The sequence below is a fragment of the Apis laboriosa genome, unplaced genomic scaffold (assembly GCF_014066325.1).
Source record: "Apis laboriosa isolate Shangri-la unplaced genomic scaffold, ASM1406632v1 scaffold112_cov148, whole genome shotgun sequence".
NCBI classification, from domain to species: domain Eukaryota; kingdom Metazoa; phylum Arthropoda; class Insecta; order Hymenoptera; family Apidae; genus Apis; species Apis laboriosa.
In genome coordinates this window covers 4976018-4994314 of record NW_025220865.1, presented here as the reverse complement: position 1 = coordinate 4994314, position 18297 = coordinate 4976018, and the positions used below count along the sequence as shown (strand labels likewise).

The window sequence follows — 18297 nt, the reverse complement described above, 5'->3', positions numbered from 1 at the left end:
TTATTATTAACATCTTAGGTAATGTATTATCATTATTATTATTATTATTATTATTATTATTATTAAATTATTTTTCAGTAGTAATAGACGTGGAAAAAATGGGATAAAAAATTATCACTTGTGGACAATCTATAATAATAATACGATAATACAATAGAACATTTTAAAATTACTTATCTGTATGGAAATTACAAATTATCGTATAAAAATAAATATAATAGGAATATAATAGTATATTTTACATACATTTGTATAATGATATACGTTAAAAAAAAATTTCATATTTTTAATTCTATTTTTATTAATTTCATTTTTGGAAAAAGTAAAATTTAAAAAAAAATATAAACAGATAATAATATTGAATATCATATCACGATAATTTCCAATCAACCATTATATTATCACTATTTAATTTTTCTTAGCCACGTAGATGATTTATATATTAATCGTATCATTATCATGTGAATAATTTCCAATTCTGTGGCCAAGTCGGTGACTCACCAACCGATAAACGCCGTCGCAACAACCGTGTCGCGCTACCCAAACAAATTACTCATTCTTGTTTCTCAATGTCGAAAATCTAGAGAAAGTATAATAACGTTAAATAAGAGTTGAAAATTTTTTCAAAAAAAAAAAAAAAATCTAGAAAAATTTCCCTCCCTCGTTCACAATCACCTTCATTCACACACTTTTAATCTCTCCTGGATTGAAATTCGATATTGATTCACTTCGAAAATTTAATTTTGATACAAAACGCTAGGACGTAATGAATAAAACGCGTTTTAATAAATAACGGGAATAAGGAATAATAGTCCACATCCCACGCATTGAAAAACATCGATAAATCGATCATCGTTCGTTTTCAATCTCCACACATCGAGTTAATTTGTTAGATCGATCCACGTGCGAGAAAATCGATCTTCGTTAAAAATAAATGATCGAACTGTGGAAAGAGCCGTCTTCTTATCGCGAGAAATTTAATTCGAAATCTCACTTTTAAAAAGGCAACTTTTAAACTTTCTCGCGAGAAAAATATTTGTCGAATATATAAATGTAACGCAATACGATTGAAAAAATTCTATCGATATACACATAACAAAACTAAAATATAGAAAACGAATATTGAAAACAATTTCTTCGAAATAATACACAAAATAATCAACCTACTATCGCGTACATCTACATTTACTTACTTAAACGAAATTTCTAAACGCAATCTACGCGAATCTACGCGTTTCCTAACCTCAAATCTTCTCTTCGATTAAACCGGGAAGAAAAACTTGGAAAGAAAACTCACTCTCGAAACACCATCACTCCAAGTGAATCCACGTATCATCCATTCCTATACACGAATCAAAAAGTTCAAACGACAATGATCGTTCCACCAAACGAACTCTCGATCGCGTGTTTACAAAGGGACTGCGCCACGCTCCTCACCTCGACATTTTAATTCCATGCAAGAGGGACAGAAGCAGCACGGACAGACACACACACGCGCGCGCGCGTGTGTGTACGTAGAGGTCCGTCGTGTCGATGACTACCAGTCGATTCAACAGAGGGCACGAGGTCATCGTTGGCATCGAAGTTTCATGGATATTTGTGGCCTGTCTCCCTTCTCGAGCTGGATGATGCATTATTTATACGTGGCCGCGCGTATCGCATACATCGTCATCACAGGAGTGACGCATTATCGATGGGGATCCACGCGTCGACGATGCTGCGCCGCCAACTTTGCGAGGATATTTTTTTTCTCCTCGTATATCAGGAATTTCATCAATTACAGGATCATAGGAGTTTAATAGTTACAATTATAATAATAAAAAATTTTTCATTAAATTATGATCAAATTTCATCATTTCCATGATCAGTTTTTATTATACAGCAATTTTATTAATTATATCTCTACCAGTATTGGCAGGTGATATTACAATATTACTATTTGATCGAAATTTCAATACTTCTAATTTCTACTATTTTCTATTCTATTAATTTAAAATTACAAATTACTAATTTACAAATTACTAATTAAATTCTACTAATTTTTTGATCCAATAGGAGGAGGTGATCCAATTTTATATCAACATTACTTATTTTGATTCGATAGACGGCGGAGAACGTTCGATTTTTATTCGAATATCAGGCCACGATCACACCGTATCTATCCATTCTTTCGAGCCGTGCCGCCTCGTAGATCGAATAAATTTGATTTGTGGATTCCATCGTACCTCCGTTCGATCGATCATTTTTCCATCGATTTTTAACGAATATTATTATTTATTTATTTTTTTTATGAAAATAGCAAATTTATCATATGAATCTTTCTATAATATGAGACGATAAAATTTCCTTTCGTTCGACGCGTGATAAATAAATACGTGGTGAATTTTTCATCGAAATTTTTGATAAAAATTTAAGGTTATCGAGAGAGAGACATGGAAAGATCGGAAATCGACGGTACAAGAAATACAGAGAGACGTGTGTATATATATATATATATATATATTTGGCATCGATTACCAAACAGTTGAGCAACGCAACACCAAGATAAGCAATGAGTGGAGAGCATAGATGCAACGAAAGAAGAGGCGGGAGACAATGTACGCGTTCCATTATTCATGGGCGCATTTGCTTTCTTAGTAAGATCTCTTTTCAAGAGAGAGAGAGAGAGGAGGGGAGGAAAGGAGGAAGAGGGAGGGAGGGCTTCTTAACATAGAAATAGCACGGCTATTCCTCGAAGCCGGTAATAACCTTTTAGGTAGATTTTTTTCTCTTCTTTTCTTTCTTTTTTTTTTTTTCTTTATCAAGCCTCACGACACGATTGTCGTCGATGAATTCATCTTTTGAATTTGTGTTGTTAACGTGTTAACAGCTGATTGAATATTCCGACTGTTCCAACATCCGGTTAATCTTAATCCGATTTGAAGAAATTTTAATTCAATTTAACAACGAAGAAAATTATCTTCGTATTCAATTAAAATTTATATATATATATATATTCCTCCCTCTTATCGAAATGTTAAAAGTTTATTAATAAAAAAAAAGAAGGAAAGTATCGTACCCTTTCTGATAAAATAATTTAATGGAGAAAAAAAAGAGGCGATAATAGTTCGGATAATCTCGGGTGCGCAATATATCAATCTCCGTCTCGGTCGAATCTTTTGACTAATTGCCATAATTAATGCGTTGCCGAGGAATTATATACGATTTCCATCCGTTTCAATGCTGCGCTCTCCATTGTACTCGCTCGTATTTTCCGACGCCGAACAACATCGTCGAATAAGAGGGACACGATAAATCGATCTATCAACACCACATCATCCCGAAACCGTGATGATGGTTGTCCACCATCCACCTGTGTTTCGTGATTTCGAGTCATCCTTCCATTTCGGCCGACATACCTCGCTATTAAATCTCTTGCTTATATTGTTGCACGGGCAGAGCATTCCTGGGCTCGAAACTGTTCTTGCGCGCCAACTGTTACATTAATTCCCGCCTACGCTGTGATTCTTGATTCTTCAACTGCTAGAAAATCTTGCATAGGCGGCGGCGTCTGGCCACGTTGGAATTCAATTAAATTCCAATCTTTCTTCCCCTTCGTATTATATTCGTCGGTTTATATATATGCGGTTTTTTATTTAAAAAATTATTCGATCAATTATTCGAATACGACAGAGGAGGAGACGACACGACGTTTCATTTTACACGATTTACTCCACCACGAATTACAAAACAACAAAAGGAGACGCGGTGGTAAAATTATTTGCATCGTGCGTATAAACGTTATGCGAGGGGAGAGGGGGTCTCTCTCTCTCTCTCTCTCTCTCTCTCTTTGTCTCAATATGAATTTGATGAAACGCACAAATGCCAATGCGCGTGTTAAAACAGAATACAGAGGTAATAAAATAATTCGAAAGCCATTACATTATACGTAATAACGCGAAAGTACATTAATAATAATGTGAAACAATAATAATAATAATAATAATAACAATAATAATAATAATAATAATAATAATAATAATTGTCGAGAACCTGTACCTTTAGTATATACGATACAAGGGTTATCCAATACGTCCCACAACTCGTCCTCTCTTTCTCTCTGTTACATAATAATTCACCGATATTATCGACAGGACGAACGTAAAATTTAAAATTTGCCGCGAAAATTAAGAACCAATTCGAGTTCGCTCTTGATCCATCCTCGTTTCGTTTCGTCCTCGTTGCTCGTAAAATTTTATTCATAAAAAAAATAGAAAAGAATTGAGATATATATATATATATATATTTATCTCAAGAGAAGGAGGTGCTGGTCATGACAGATTGAACGGGAACACGTACACAATATACAGTGGATACTAATTGAAAATCATCGACATGGGTGTCGGGAATTCGAAAATCGAGATGGATGACTACGAATAAGCCTGTTAGGGCTCGTATGCATTCGTGATTAGCTGACCTTCCACCCCTCCATTTCCAGCGAAATGGATTTTCCACCCATGAAATAATTGATGACGGTTGAAAGGCTTTCCTTGTGACCGAATGTAACCGAGAATAATGCATTCGAATTCGCGGTACTCGGTTGTAAATTAAAAATACGCTGACAATAACGCGTTTCCGTGTTTCACCGTTGTTTCCATTGTACACGGCGAGCAACAAATGGCGGCCGAAAAATGAAACGAACAATTTTGCAACGGGAAAATATTCGAAAAATTGCATCTCGATTGAGTCACAGTGGCAAATGTTTAAAAAAAAAGAAAGAAAGAAAGAAAGAAAAAGAAACGAAAGTGTTCTTAGCGAACACTCGAACACTCGTTGCGTCGCGTATTTATAATAATAAATATTTATTATTGCAAAAATATTGTTCCAATTGTTCCGAAACCATCGTTGAAAAACGTTGGGAATTCGTGCGTGTAAATAAATGCGTTTAAGATAAAAATAACGAAATTTAGAGAGCTTAAATATTTTGTGTATTGTCCGCGCGATAAATAACGAAAACTTGACAATAAAAGATAGTACGTTAAATAAATACGAAGCTATAAGAACATGTATAAATACTGCGTGCACATAGGAATTTTACACAGGAACATTTCATGTTTCGCTGTTTTACTTTCAACAAAAAAAAAAAAAACAAGAAGAGAATATAAGATAAAATAAATTCAAAATGTACAATATTCTTTTTGACACGTTTTAGGTTACTATAAAGATAAATATATAGACTTTTCATGAAAATTATACATATATATTTTTTTTTTCTATAAAAATACACGATATAGCAACAAATGTAATTAAATTTTATATCTTTTTTTTCAACAATTAACATTCTAAGTTTATTAATTGGAAAGTAAATATTTTTTTTGGATTTGTTATCTTTATGAGTAACACGTTTTATGAGGCTTTCTTTGGTTCAAAGATAAGAGTTTTTCATCGATTATTGTGTCAAAAAGAAAAAAAAAATTTTTTACATATAATGTAATACATTTTGTAAGAATTTGGAACGAGGAACAAAGTTTGATGAAAGTTTAAATGATTTATATTGTATCGCGAGATGTCAAAATTTACGTATGTCTTAAATCAACAATAAACCAACAAATTAGTGTAGTATATTAGTATAGATTTTTAAAAATTATCCACTTGGAAAATAAAAGGTATCGATCAAACGATCGTTCAACCTGAATGAACCATCTATGCGCGAATAAATATACCAGATCGTGAAAATTCTTCGATTTTCATCAAAATTCCAAAGAATCCTCGAATACTTCTCGTCTTTCAACATCCATGCAGAAATAACATCTAGCTCTACGCTTTGCTTCGTTACAAGATCAATGAATGGCTGGCAAATCAGGTATTTAGGATACACGAATATCCGTTCATTCCAAATTCCCTTCGATGCGTAATACGCTTTGGCAGCGTTGCTCATCTTTTCGTTTATCTACGTTTCATTTCTTCTTCTTTTTTTTTCTCGGCTCGAGAATGCCTTTTTCTTATCGCGAATTCGTTGCGATGAAAACAATATAAAACAGTAGATATATCGTACAATAACGTACGTTATTTCTTTTCGCGATTCCGTCTTCCACAATAACTTGTCTAAGCCTGTTGCCTTTATCTTAATTATCCCATTTATGTGTTCAGCTCATTTAATCCATTACCACAACTGTTCTCCAAAAAAACCTATGCTCTTTGAAAATTACTTACACTCCTTCTGTAGGAGTAATATATAAAAAAGTAATATAAGAAACTAACAATCTTTTAATTAATTGTTCGAACTATTTATATTCAAGCACGAATCATCAACGGTAAATGAAATAATGAAATAACGAATATTTCTATGATATAATAATTTCCAAAGAGGATATCGTTACGCATATTCGTTACGCTAAATTAAATTAGAGTAATGAGAAGGAAAACTTGCGTGGATAAATTGAGTGGTTGAGTGGAGCAACAATTTTATTACGCGATACCCATTAAATACCGGTTGCGATATATAAGACGGGCGTGTAGTGAAGCAACAGCGTACGCGGCTTATAGAGAGAGAGAGAGTGAGAGAGAGAGAGAGCTGTGTATAAATATTTGGCCGAGTTCCAATCTTCTTCTACACGATTCCGAGTTGGTCGCGGGACCAACAAGCGCGTCTCTCTGCGTTTTCTCGAACGGCGAGAGCCACTTGTAAAAGGCCGTGATGACGCGTCTCGTTTCTGAACGCGCCTCTTCCTGCCGGACCAAAACGTACAATGGGACCGATAATGGGGCGAGAATAAGTCAAGGTATTCAGGTGTAGGATGTTCTCTTGGATGTCGTGGATGTCGATTTTTCGGTGGTGCAGCTTGTGTACAAATTTTATTTGTCATTGGCCCGTCTCCTTTGCGCGCGTTCATCTTTGTTTCCGTTGTCGTTGTTCGTGCGTATTAGTATTCCGTTGAAATTCCACGGTTAATTTTGCTCCTCTTGTGGGATGTTTCTTCCTTTTTGCTTTCCTTCTCGATCCTTCGACGCAGAATTTTCTATTTCGTGTAGGAAGGATTCGACGAAAATTTCACGAAATTCAACGGTTTTTCTCTAATTTTTCTTTTTCTTCTTCTCGAAAATGAGATGAAGGGAGGTTCCACATATTTTTATCTCGTGATCATATAGAACACCGATTTTCTCCTTATCCACGATAATAAAATTCCAAGATACGATTTTCAAATTTTTCTCTTTTTAATTCCAAATTTTTCTCAACAACACACATTTTGGCAACTTGCACGATAATAAAATTCCAAGATCCGATTCCGATTTTTCAAAAAATTTTTACTTTTTAATTCTAAATTTTCTCAACAACGATTTCAATATAACGAGAAGCCATTCAATATTTTGGCAATTTGCACGATAATAAAATTCCAAGATTCGATTTTCAAATTTTTCTCTTTTTAATTCCAAATTTTCTCAACAACATACATTTTGGCAATTTGCACGATAATAAAATTCCAAGACCCGATTCCGATTTTTCAAAAAATTTTTACTTTTTAATTCCAAATTTTCTCAACAACGATTTCAATATAACGAGAAGCCATTCAATATTTTGGCAACTTGCACGATAATAAAATTCCAAGATTCGATTTCTCAAATTCTTCTCTTTTTAATTCCAAATTTTCTCAACAACGATTTCAATATACCGAGAAGCCAATAAAAAAAAATTCGTTCAATATTTTGGCAACTTGCGCGATAATAAAAATTCCAGGATATCCGATTCGGATTTTTCAGAAAATTTTCACTCTTCAAATTCGATAATTTCCTCGCCCCTGAAAAGTCGCGTAAGTGGACGGGGAGCGGAAGTTACATATGTAACACGCGTTTCCGATTCTGATGGCGACAATGGGCGGAGAGATTAACGCGATGCATTTCTACGTTCCCCAGGCTGACACGGCTTCGCGTATTCGATTCGAATGCGTTTGGCATTCGTTCGAGACGGAATACCGAGAAACGAATACGCTGATATTTTCCACGGGCCGTGGAATACGAGAGAGAGAGAGAGAGAGAGAACTGGCTACCTGACTCGATATCGATGGCCATCGGTATCTCGATCCTCCCCCATCGCGTTAACGATTCCATCCGCGACTCCTTTCCTCTCCTTTGCATTCCCTCCAACCACCTCCATTGATCTTTCCCCGATCGTTGTCAATCGTTAATTAAGGAGAACGTTTGTCGCGCGTTCGAATAATTATATTCGTAGAATAGATTTAAAATTTTAAATCTATTGTGTACTTCGATCAATTTTATCAATTTTATCAAACAAAATTCGTTCATCTCGTTCCCTGTGAAATCGCGTCACTTGGAAATTTGGAGAGCAACGACGTGTGCGACAATTTTCCCCAATTTTTATATCTTTCTCGTATCGGAATCCTCCAAAGCAACATTTCTTTTCGATCGAGATGAGAAGTAAAATTTTTCCAATCTCCAATAAGAATACGTTCCACGCGCTGTTTACGAACACGATGGAGTTACGTCTAACGAGTAAATTCTTCGGATCGAAGAACGATAAACACGAGTTTCCATGCGATCGAAATCTCCATCGTATCCGTGATTTTAATCATTTTGGCCCAATTACATTTTACGCTCGATGAAACGAAATGGCGGCGTCCTTTCAATTCGAAACTCGAAACACGCCACCTCGATTTTCCTACGCCACTCGCATTATTAAACGCGTCCCATTGTGAGGAAAAACGTTGAATAGGGGGCGCGTGATTCGAGGAGTCACGATTTCGAACGCGCCGCCATATCGATGAAGGAGGATTAATTAGAGGAGGGTTTCGGTGTAAAATATAATTTATATTGCGTACGATGAATTTTATTTCGAAAAGCGAAAAATATCGTTGTTGTTGTTATGTGAAAATTTGTCCATAAAAGACAAATGATAATTGTTGAAAAATTGTTTTCAAAAAGATACGTTCTTCAACGTAAATGGGATTTTATTTTATACATATCGAGATCTTTTGTTGATGACGCTTTCGAAATCTTGAGAATTTAATTCGCGGTTCTTTTTAATCCAATTTTGTATTGTTGTATTGCGAGAAACACTGTAACGCAACACTAGAATGCATAAATATATACACACGCGTGGTAAATTTAAAATAGATGTAAATTTTTGATGAAGCAACACTTTTATCCATCCGGAGAAGATAACAAGATTAGATAAATAAAACGCCGCAAATTTGTTTATCCGTTGAAATTAACCACTGAACGTGAAACATTTAAGAGAACAGGAACTGAGAAGGATTTTATTTTACGTAAGTAAATATTCGATGGTCATCAGAAAAAAGAAAAACTCGAGGCCCTTAAGCTCGATAATATTCTTACCAACAAACTGTGATAAATAAATAAATTCTCGATTTCGCAATTAAACAATTTTGTTATAGAATTTAAAGTTCACTGAAATTTTATGTATTTTTATTATTCGATGTTGCAGCAACATTATTATTCATAGTTGTCATACTTTAAATATTTTCGTAATTAAATATATTTTTATTTATTGCTTTCAGTGAACAAATTTCTTCGAAGAATTGAGACAGATCTGGAAACCAACTAGCATATCATTCCACGAGTGAACTTCGAACGACTTGAACAAGAAATTTGGCAGAGTTGGATCTATTTATCTGATCGTCGTGATCCACTTTTCGTGGGTTTGCATATTCAACCGAGACGAAACTTCAACCGAATAAACTCTCGTCAATAATCCGTCAAGAGCGGATTTTCCTCCCAATGATTTCTTCAATTTTTTAATCGTAAAAAGAAGAAAAGAGAAACGAGAATAATTTCTAGAGAGCTTCTATTTATCTGCTGGAAAGATTGAAAATAATTTGGAAACTTATTAAAATTATTCGTGAAAGAAATATCATCGATGTAATTATCGTTTCGAAAGGAAATATCGGGAAATGTTAGAAACAAATGGATGAATTTTCCAACAAAAATCATTATAACCAAAATTTCCTTCCCAACGAATTATTAAAGTAACACTAAAAAAAAAAAAATCAAGAAAGAGAGAGAGAATTCAGTACACAGAAATTATCAACCCCTCCCTTTATAACAAATTCGATCAATTCGTTACAGATCGTTCCACGGGAGCGAAGAAGCCGAATTTAATAATCATAATCACTTATTTGCCTATGAATTTTTGATACCCTCTCCTTGGCATTCGCACGACAGAGAAGGAAATGGGAATGGCAGAGGCATTGGGGGAGGGGAATTGGTCGAAGTCAGTGCATGTTCACTTTAAGCGGAGTGTTTGCCAAGTCATGTTTCATTGATGGGGGTTTGGAAGGTTCTTCGAGGACGCTTGACGGCGAGGAAGCTGGAGGCGAAAAATCAGGCGTGCGTTTTGCATTATAAATTCGCCCCTCCCCCCAATATACACCCGTTTATTATTCATTACGATCACCCTATATATAATACCTCTGCTTTGGCAAATAGGATATAATAATAACCGCCCCCCCTCTCTCTCTCTTCTCGAATTTCAATTTTTGGAAAAAAAAAAAAAAAACGAAACTTTTTTCCCAGTGGAGTGGAGAAATAAATTAGATGTAAAAATTTTCTCAACAACTTTTCGAGTATATAAGATAAGTTTTATCAAATATGTGTAGCCGAGGTGTAGCTGGAATATAGTCGTGGAAAGGGAAGAGAAAAATGGATTCGTAAGTGAGTGGATAGGGGTATTATTAAAGGGGTATTATATTTTTCCCCCAATTTCTTTCTTTTTTTTTTAATCAAACAAACGAAGAAGAAAAGCGATTCAATATTTCATAGGTTAAATTTCTCTTCCTTCTTTTCCTCTGCAAAACCGTTTGACGTTTTTTGGAGAGGATTATCAAACCTTCAATTCATCCGACAAGTAGTTAAAAGTTACGTTTAATCAAAATGATATACGAAATATATCATCGTTGATATACGTGGAATGAAAAATGTGCGATGATGGAATCGAATGTTATAGAAAAATTGTCCAAATAAGCGACGAATAAAAGATATTTCCTCGATGAAAAGTTGGTTCGAAAAGAGTTTGTAAAGGGTAGCTATCCTACGAGAACGGTTATAATTAACGTAGTTAATTACAGGTATTGCAACCAAGATTAATTATTACGGTAAACAATTTCTCTTAGAGATATTGTATATATATATATATATATATATATATATATATATATATATAGATAGAGAGAGAGAGAGAGAGAGAGAGTGCAAAAGGTGTTAAGACGTATTAGAACGGCGACTCGAAAACTTTTTTCTTTTTTCTGGATTGGACGGTTTCTTTTTTGCAGAGAAGCTTTTCAACGAGGAGGATCGAACGATTAATTATCTTTTTTACCAAGAAAAGATTAATTGCGCCATCGTGAAATATTCGAAAATATTACGCGAAATATATCTGTTTATAATATAAATGGACAAGTATAACTCGAGAGGAGAAAAATTATATTATACAAGAGATCGAAACATTACATTGAGATCTCGAATGATTTTGATTTCCAGAATTTTTCGAGTTCGAAGTTGAATGAAATATATCGAATTGAATTATTTATATATCCCGAATATATCGAAATCAACAAGATTATTCTATTCAGAAAAACCGCGTGTTCAGAAAAAAATAAACCTGGATTTCCAATGTTTCATGATGTTTCGACGAATTTAAAATTCAGAATTTTCAAAGATGGTTGATATCTTTTCAACATATTAAATTCGAATTTATATATTTTTTTCTTTTTTTTGGAAAAAAGAAAAAAAAACCTATCAATTTGCTCGAATTTTATTATCTGCCAGAAAGAAATAAACCCACCCTTTTGTATCTCGAAACGAAATAATAATACAACGCGCGAGTTATCCGAGAAAGTTTTCGAGATTTTTCGAAAGAAAGAGAGAAAGAGAAGGAGAAAATAGAAAAGTATATCAATTTTCGGATTGAAACAAACAATTTTCTAAGCAAAGGACACGCGTGTTTTATCGTGGAAAAAAAGAAAAACAAAAAACGAAAATAAATAAAAAAGTATAATCCGTCAACGAGACGAAACGCGAGAGTAAATCGCGGCATAAACGTCGACACGAATCTTCAATTCATCGATTTATTCAAAAAAAAAAAAAAAAAAAAAAAAAAAAAAAAAAAAAAAAAAAAAAAAAAAAAAAAAAAAAAAAAAAAAACGATGCCTCCTCGCTACGTGTAAAAGAGAAGAAAGAGGAAGAGTTATTCCGCTATTTTCGTTTTATTCCTTCCCCTCCCCCTCCTCGTAGATCTCCTTTTTTCCCGAGGTTACACCACATCCGGGTGACACCTCGAATGAATATTCATTTCTCGTCCACTCCTTTTAGTTTCGTTGGCGTTTAGGTTAGTTCGTTCGTTTGGGAATAGTTATCATAGTTCTCTCAAAAAGCTACGTGTCAACTACGATATTACGTACACAGATGTAGAGCGCTGTTTTTCTTCTCGTTTTATCATTCGATAATGGCCGGTAAATAAAAATCCTTTTGCGAAAAGAAAACGACGAATTGAATCCACGATCCACGAGAAAAGGGATTCGTCTGGAAGACTGGATTTGCACCGAAGATGATTTTGTTTCTTGCGTTATATAAAAATAAAACTGAGAACGAAATTGTTGAATCCCTTTTTCACTTTTAGTATATCAGATCCGTTCATTTATGAATTTGTCACAAGTTAATCGATTTGAAGAAGAGAACAACGATCCTATTTAATATTATTTTCTCTCAGTCTCGAAATTGAATTGAAAAAAAAAAAAATCGAATAGCTAATGAAGCAATGAAGGCGAACGAATCGTGTAAAAATGTTGTTCCGTATGCGAAAAATGTGTGTGCTCGACACATTCTTTCTTCTTCTTTTTTTTTTTTTTTTTTCCTTCCAATTTCCAAAGCTCGTTTTTTTATAATAAGAAAATAAAGTTTCAAAATTCATGGAATATACATGAATGCTCTTGAATAATCACCAACTGAATAAATATGCAACTAGAAGACTGCGTGTTCTACACCGGTTGATCGATTCGAAAACGTAGAATACAGGAGAGGAAGAGGGAGGGGGAAAAAAATTACGGTTCAAAATTGCGGTTAAATCTTCTCACTCTTTCTCTCTCTCTCTCGATTTATAATTTGAAGGAAGGGAGGAGGGGGGAAGACAGACCGAAGCTGGAAGCTTCCGCGCAAAATGTTCGATTATTCGTTATCCTCTCGAAACACTCCGCGCGCCACACCATTTCAACGTGAGTGTCTCGTTTCCGACGAGCGCACGCGGTTCGCGTACGAGCAACTTTCGTTCGCCTCTCTTTCGTTCGATAAGATAAGGCTTATCGCGCTCGTTTGACCACGAACCGTACACATTCGCGTTCGTTTCTCCTTCGCGTTTCCTGATCTCGTCGCAGCGAGCGTTTCCGTCTCTCCCGATTTATTGACGATTATCGTCAGAGACTCAACGCATCGCAAAATTTCTTCCCGCCTTTTCTTTCTCTTCCTCTTTGTCGTAAAACTTAAAAAAGGAAAAAGAATACGATATGTAATATAAATATTCGTTAAAAATTTATCTTGTATTTATAGGCGAGTAATTTTTTTGTAAAAAAATCTTCGAGAAAAAAATTACCTCCTCCTGCATGGTCTCCTTTGAGACACGTTGACCGCCATGCGTGTTTCTAAATTCTCCTTCAGGCCACGTGGTGCGCTGCTGTACTCAAGTGTACTCCAGTACTTCTACCGATATTTTAGTAATGCTAAGAGTCTGATGCTCGTAAGATTAACGTCTCGCATCATTTCTTTCCATTATTGTTCGCGATATTGATAATAGTAATTGTATCGACAATAGCATTGAATAGTAATACTGATTTATATTGTATATTTTTATAGTATATTTATCTAATGCCTTTGAGTAACAAATGTTCTTCTTAGTAGATTATTATATAAAAATTTATTATATTATTATGTTATATATAAATTATTCGTGTGGCTTGTCTATTAGAGACCAAAGTGAGCAGATAATTGTGTCGATAGTTAGAGCAGGATATGTTCATAAATCTAATATCTAATTGTCGTATCACCATGATCCGCAATAGAAGTATTGATAATAGTAATTGTATCAATATATAATAGCATTGAATAGTAATACTAATTTATATACTATATTTTGGATATTTTAATTTGAATAATTTAGATTATATGTCGAATGTCCTTCGACTAGTCATAACAAATGTACTTCTTAGTTGTAGATTATTATATAAAAATTTATCATATTATTATGTTATATATAAATTATTATTATGTTTTGAATATTTTAATTTGGATAATTTGGATATGTCGAATGCCCTTCGACTAGTCGTAACAAATGTTCTTCTTAGTAGATTATTATATAAAAATTTATCATATTATTATGTTATATATAAATTATTATTATATTTTGAATATTTTAATTTGGATAATTTGGATATGTCGAATGCCCTTCGACTAGTCGTAACAAATGTACTTCTTAAATTGTGAATTGTATATAAATTATTCGTGTGGCTTGTCTATTAGAAACCAGTAGGTAATCGTGTTCGATGGTCAGAGATATGTTCATAAATTATCTAATTGTCGTATCGCCATGAGACTCGTGATAGCCCAAAATTAGAAGATTTAGAGAATTATTAGCAAAATTGTTAAGATTATTCGAAAATATAACAAAACCTTGTCAAAACTTTCAACAGAGTCAACATAATATCGCCAACATAATATTATAAAAATAATTCTAATATAAATATTAGATTGGAAATTATGTTATTCGGATAAAAGATGACAAATGGAGCTATCAAACGCAAAGGAATTTAAAAAAGACAACAACTTTTTGTCCAAATTGTCCGGATTGTCAACCTCAGCTTTATGTACAATGTTTTAAAATTTTACATTCAAAATAATTTCTTTAATAAATTATTTTTTTATTATTTTTATAACAATTTAATTATTTTTAATTATTTTTAATTATTTAAGTTTTATTACACCTTGCAGAATATCTTTCCAAATACCTAAGAAGATCGTTCATAAATAATCAAATAAATCTGAATATGACAAAAGAAGACGGCGTAATTTTAAAGAATATTAAAAAATATTAGAAATCGTAATTGGATCGTAAGGAAAAAAAAAAATGGAGAAGAAATATCGAAACTCCGTCTATTCGATTGGAAAGAAGCGTCACGAATCGTGGAAGACGTGTCGCGATGGAATTTCGAATGATTAATTATTAAATGAAACCAGAACCCATTCTTGGAGGAGACGCATCCGTTGGAGCAAAGAGGAAGGAGAGACTGCGCGAATTGCACGCTGACTCGTCTCTGCCGAGGTAATCGTAATTACGTCACTCCCGCGCAACGTCAAGGATTGCATTGCTCACAACTCGGGGAGATTAAGTATAATGGAAATGTGCCTGATATAACCTGTTTCAACCGCGTTACTCCACACTTAAAAATTAACATTAGATTGGATTAATTATGTTTCTCGAATATAATTATAAATGTATCGTGCATTACGTTTTTTATCGATTGTCTCAACTATCTTCGTAAGAAGTGACACCAAGTCCTTTTAATTCAAATAGAATCGAAGAATTTAATTTTAATTTGTATAGAATTAATTTAATATTGATTTATAAATTTATAGTATTTAAAATAATTTTATTAGGAATAGTTTTTGGTTATAATTTTTATATATATACATTATTGGGAAATAAGTATGGAATATTTTTTTATATCATTTATATTTATAAATTTTATTTATAAGAAAATTTATTTAAAATTAATTATATTATTTTATTTAATTATGAAGTTTATTTTGAAAAAACTATAATTGAAATGTTTAGAGGAAAATTTACAGTATTAATATTAAATTTATATAATATAAAAATTTCAAATATTATAATTAATATTTTTTTAATAATAATGATTTATTTAATTTTTTTTATAATTTATTTTATTGTTTTTTAATTTTTTTTTTTTATTTATTTAAATAGCTTATATTAGAGCATAATATTGAAAATATTAATTAATTAATTCTTCGAAAGAATCGACCGCAAAGAAAATAAATTCTTGTAACAATTTAGCGAAGGTAGTACGTTTTGCTTCACAGAATTCTTTCATTTATTCCACGTAGAATGAAAAATATATTCGAATAATTTCCATTTATTGCGCGAAATCGATGCCAAAATCACCTCGTCCAAAATGGAGATTTGATATCGATTAATCCGCCTCTATCTAGAGAGAGAGAGAGAGTTCATCAGGAGATGACGTAACCGCGTGGCAACGATCCTGAGAATGGATGGAACGTGGACGAAGCGTAACACGTGACCGAGTGTGTCGTTACTTACGGGAGACACGGCGTCAGCCAAAATAAACAGAATGTCACGGGTATAAATAAAGCTTTCACCTCTCTTCGCGCGACCTCCTCCTCTTTCTTCTTTCTCCTCTCTCTTCCTCTTTTCTTCTTCTCCTTTGGTCAAACGAATTGACGCGCAGCCAGACGCGTGAGAAGGGGTCGTTTGATCGACGTGCCGAGGAGAGGAACTACCCTCCTCCTCCTCCTCCTTCTCCAAAAAAAGAAAAATCGTCCATCCGTCCATTAAGCAAGGGAGTAATTATACGAATTTCAGAGATCATTTTTCAAATTCTCTCTCTCTCTCTCGTTTAATCGGAATTGGAAGAGTTTTCAATTCATTCATTCGATCTGTAGTGTTTCAAGTTTTTCAAAAATCGATCTTCTTTCAAACTTTTTTCCATTTAATCTTTTTGAAATTTTTTTCGGTCGTCTCATCAACAACAACGAGTCATTTTATCCGGGTCGAAAGTCGATGTGAAAATGAAACGATATTCGTGTATTTATTCAACGCGCGATTTTCTTTCTTTTCTTTTTTTTTTTTTTTTTTTTTTTTTTTTTTTGTTTCGCGAGAATTTCCACTTGGAAAACGCATCGTGTTTAAAATAAATACATAGGGGTTCTACGGGGTTGCGTTTCCACATCAATTCGCGTGACTCTTTCCTCCTCTCTCCCCCCCTCCCTCGTCACGTGTATCCGTTATAGCCATGCGGTTTCAGGACAATGTTGCAAAAAGGGGCAGAGAGAAAGAGAGAGAGAGAGAGAGAGGGGGAAAAAAAGGAAAAATAGGAAAAAAAAGAGAGAGAGAGAGATGGAAAAAATGAGCGCGATTCTTGGTCCAGCTGGGGCCATAGCACGTGACGGGTGTCGTTAATATTTCATTAGCATTCGTTTTTCATCCGTCCAACGCCCGTGCTCCATTTTTATTTCCCTCCATCCCGCATACCGCCGTGCCCAGATTTCCATCACGATACTATTGCGCACATTTTTCTACACTTTTGCACAACACACACATACATATATATATATATATATATATTATAGATATTTTATATTCCCAGTTACTTAAAGGGTGGACTTTTTCTTTTCTCTCTCTCTCTCTCTTTTTTTTTAATATTTGCCTTGTGTCAATTCAAATGGGGTGCAAAGTGGGAACGTGGGAAGAATTATTTATTAAGAAAATATTGTTCAACACAAGCGTTGAATATGCGTAATTTCAATGGAGAGATTGGAAACCACGTCTCTCTCGTAATTTATCGCAATCAAGAGTCGGTATTATTCAATAAAAAGGGGATATAAAATTTGATATCCTTTAGAGGTGGGGGAGGGGATGTCTTATCCTTTTCGTTTTCATAGTCGTCTCTTCGTCTCGGCCCGCGATGACGAAGAATGTAGCTCAAAGCTCGTTCATTAAGTGCTAAATTAATTGGCTGAATTGAGGGGGTTTGCGCAGATTGTGCAGTCAAAGAAGACATAATCGAGTCGGACGAATAAGGGACGAAGGGAAGGGAAAAAGACGTCGAGGAAATGTGCATCGCCTACCCTTTTCTTCGTACTACTCTTCTCCATCCGAGGGACACGATCGATTCTGTCATTGAATGATTCTTGGTTAGGAAATTAAATATCTCTTTTACTTTCTTTTTTCACGTGGATGAGATTCGAAGAAGATTTTTAACGATTTTAACGATTTCTAATATTGATGGAAAAGTTGAAAAAGTGAAAAAATCGATTCTATCATTGAATGATTCTTGGCTTCTCCTCTAGATTCGAAATCAAATATCTTCTTTTTTTTTTTCAAGTGAATGAGATTCGAACAAGATTTTATTTCTAATATCGATCGAAAAGTGGAAAGATCGATTCTATCATTGAATGATTTTTGACTTCTCTTCTCTTCTTAACGATTTTATTTCTAATATTGATCGAAAAGTGGAAAGATCGATTCTATCATTGAATGATTCT

The 18297-nt window shown here is 33.9% G+C and overlaps 1 protein-coding gene across 16 annotated transcripts in view; it reads right to left on the bottom strand.

Annotated features, from left to right (window-relative positions):
- Window positions 1–18297, bottom strand: part of LOC122714451 (CUGBP Elav-like family member 2) — a 506303-nt gene that overhangs the window by 57374 nt on the left and 430632 nt on the right. The gene's annotated exons all lie outside the window — the stretch shown is intronic.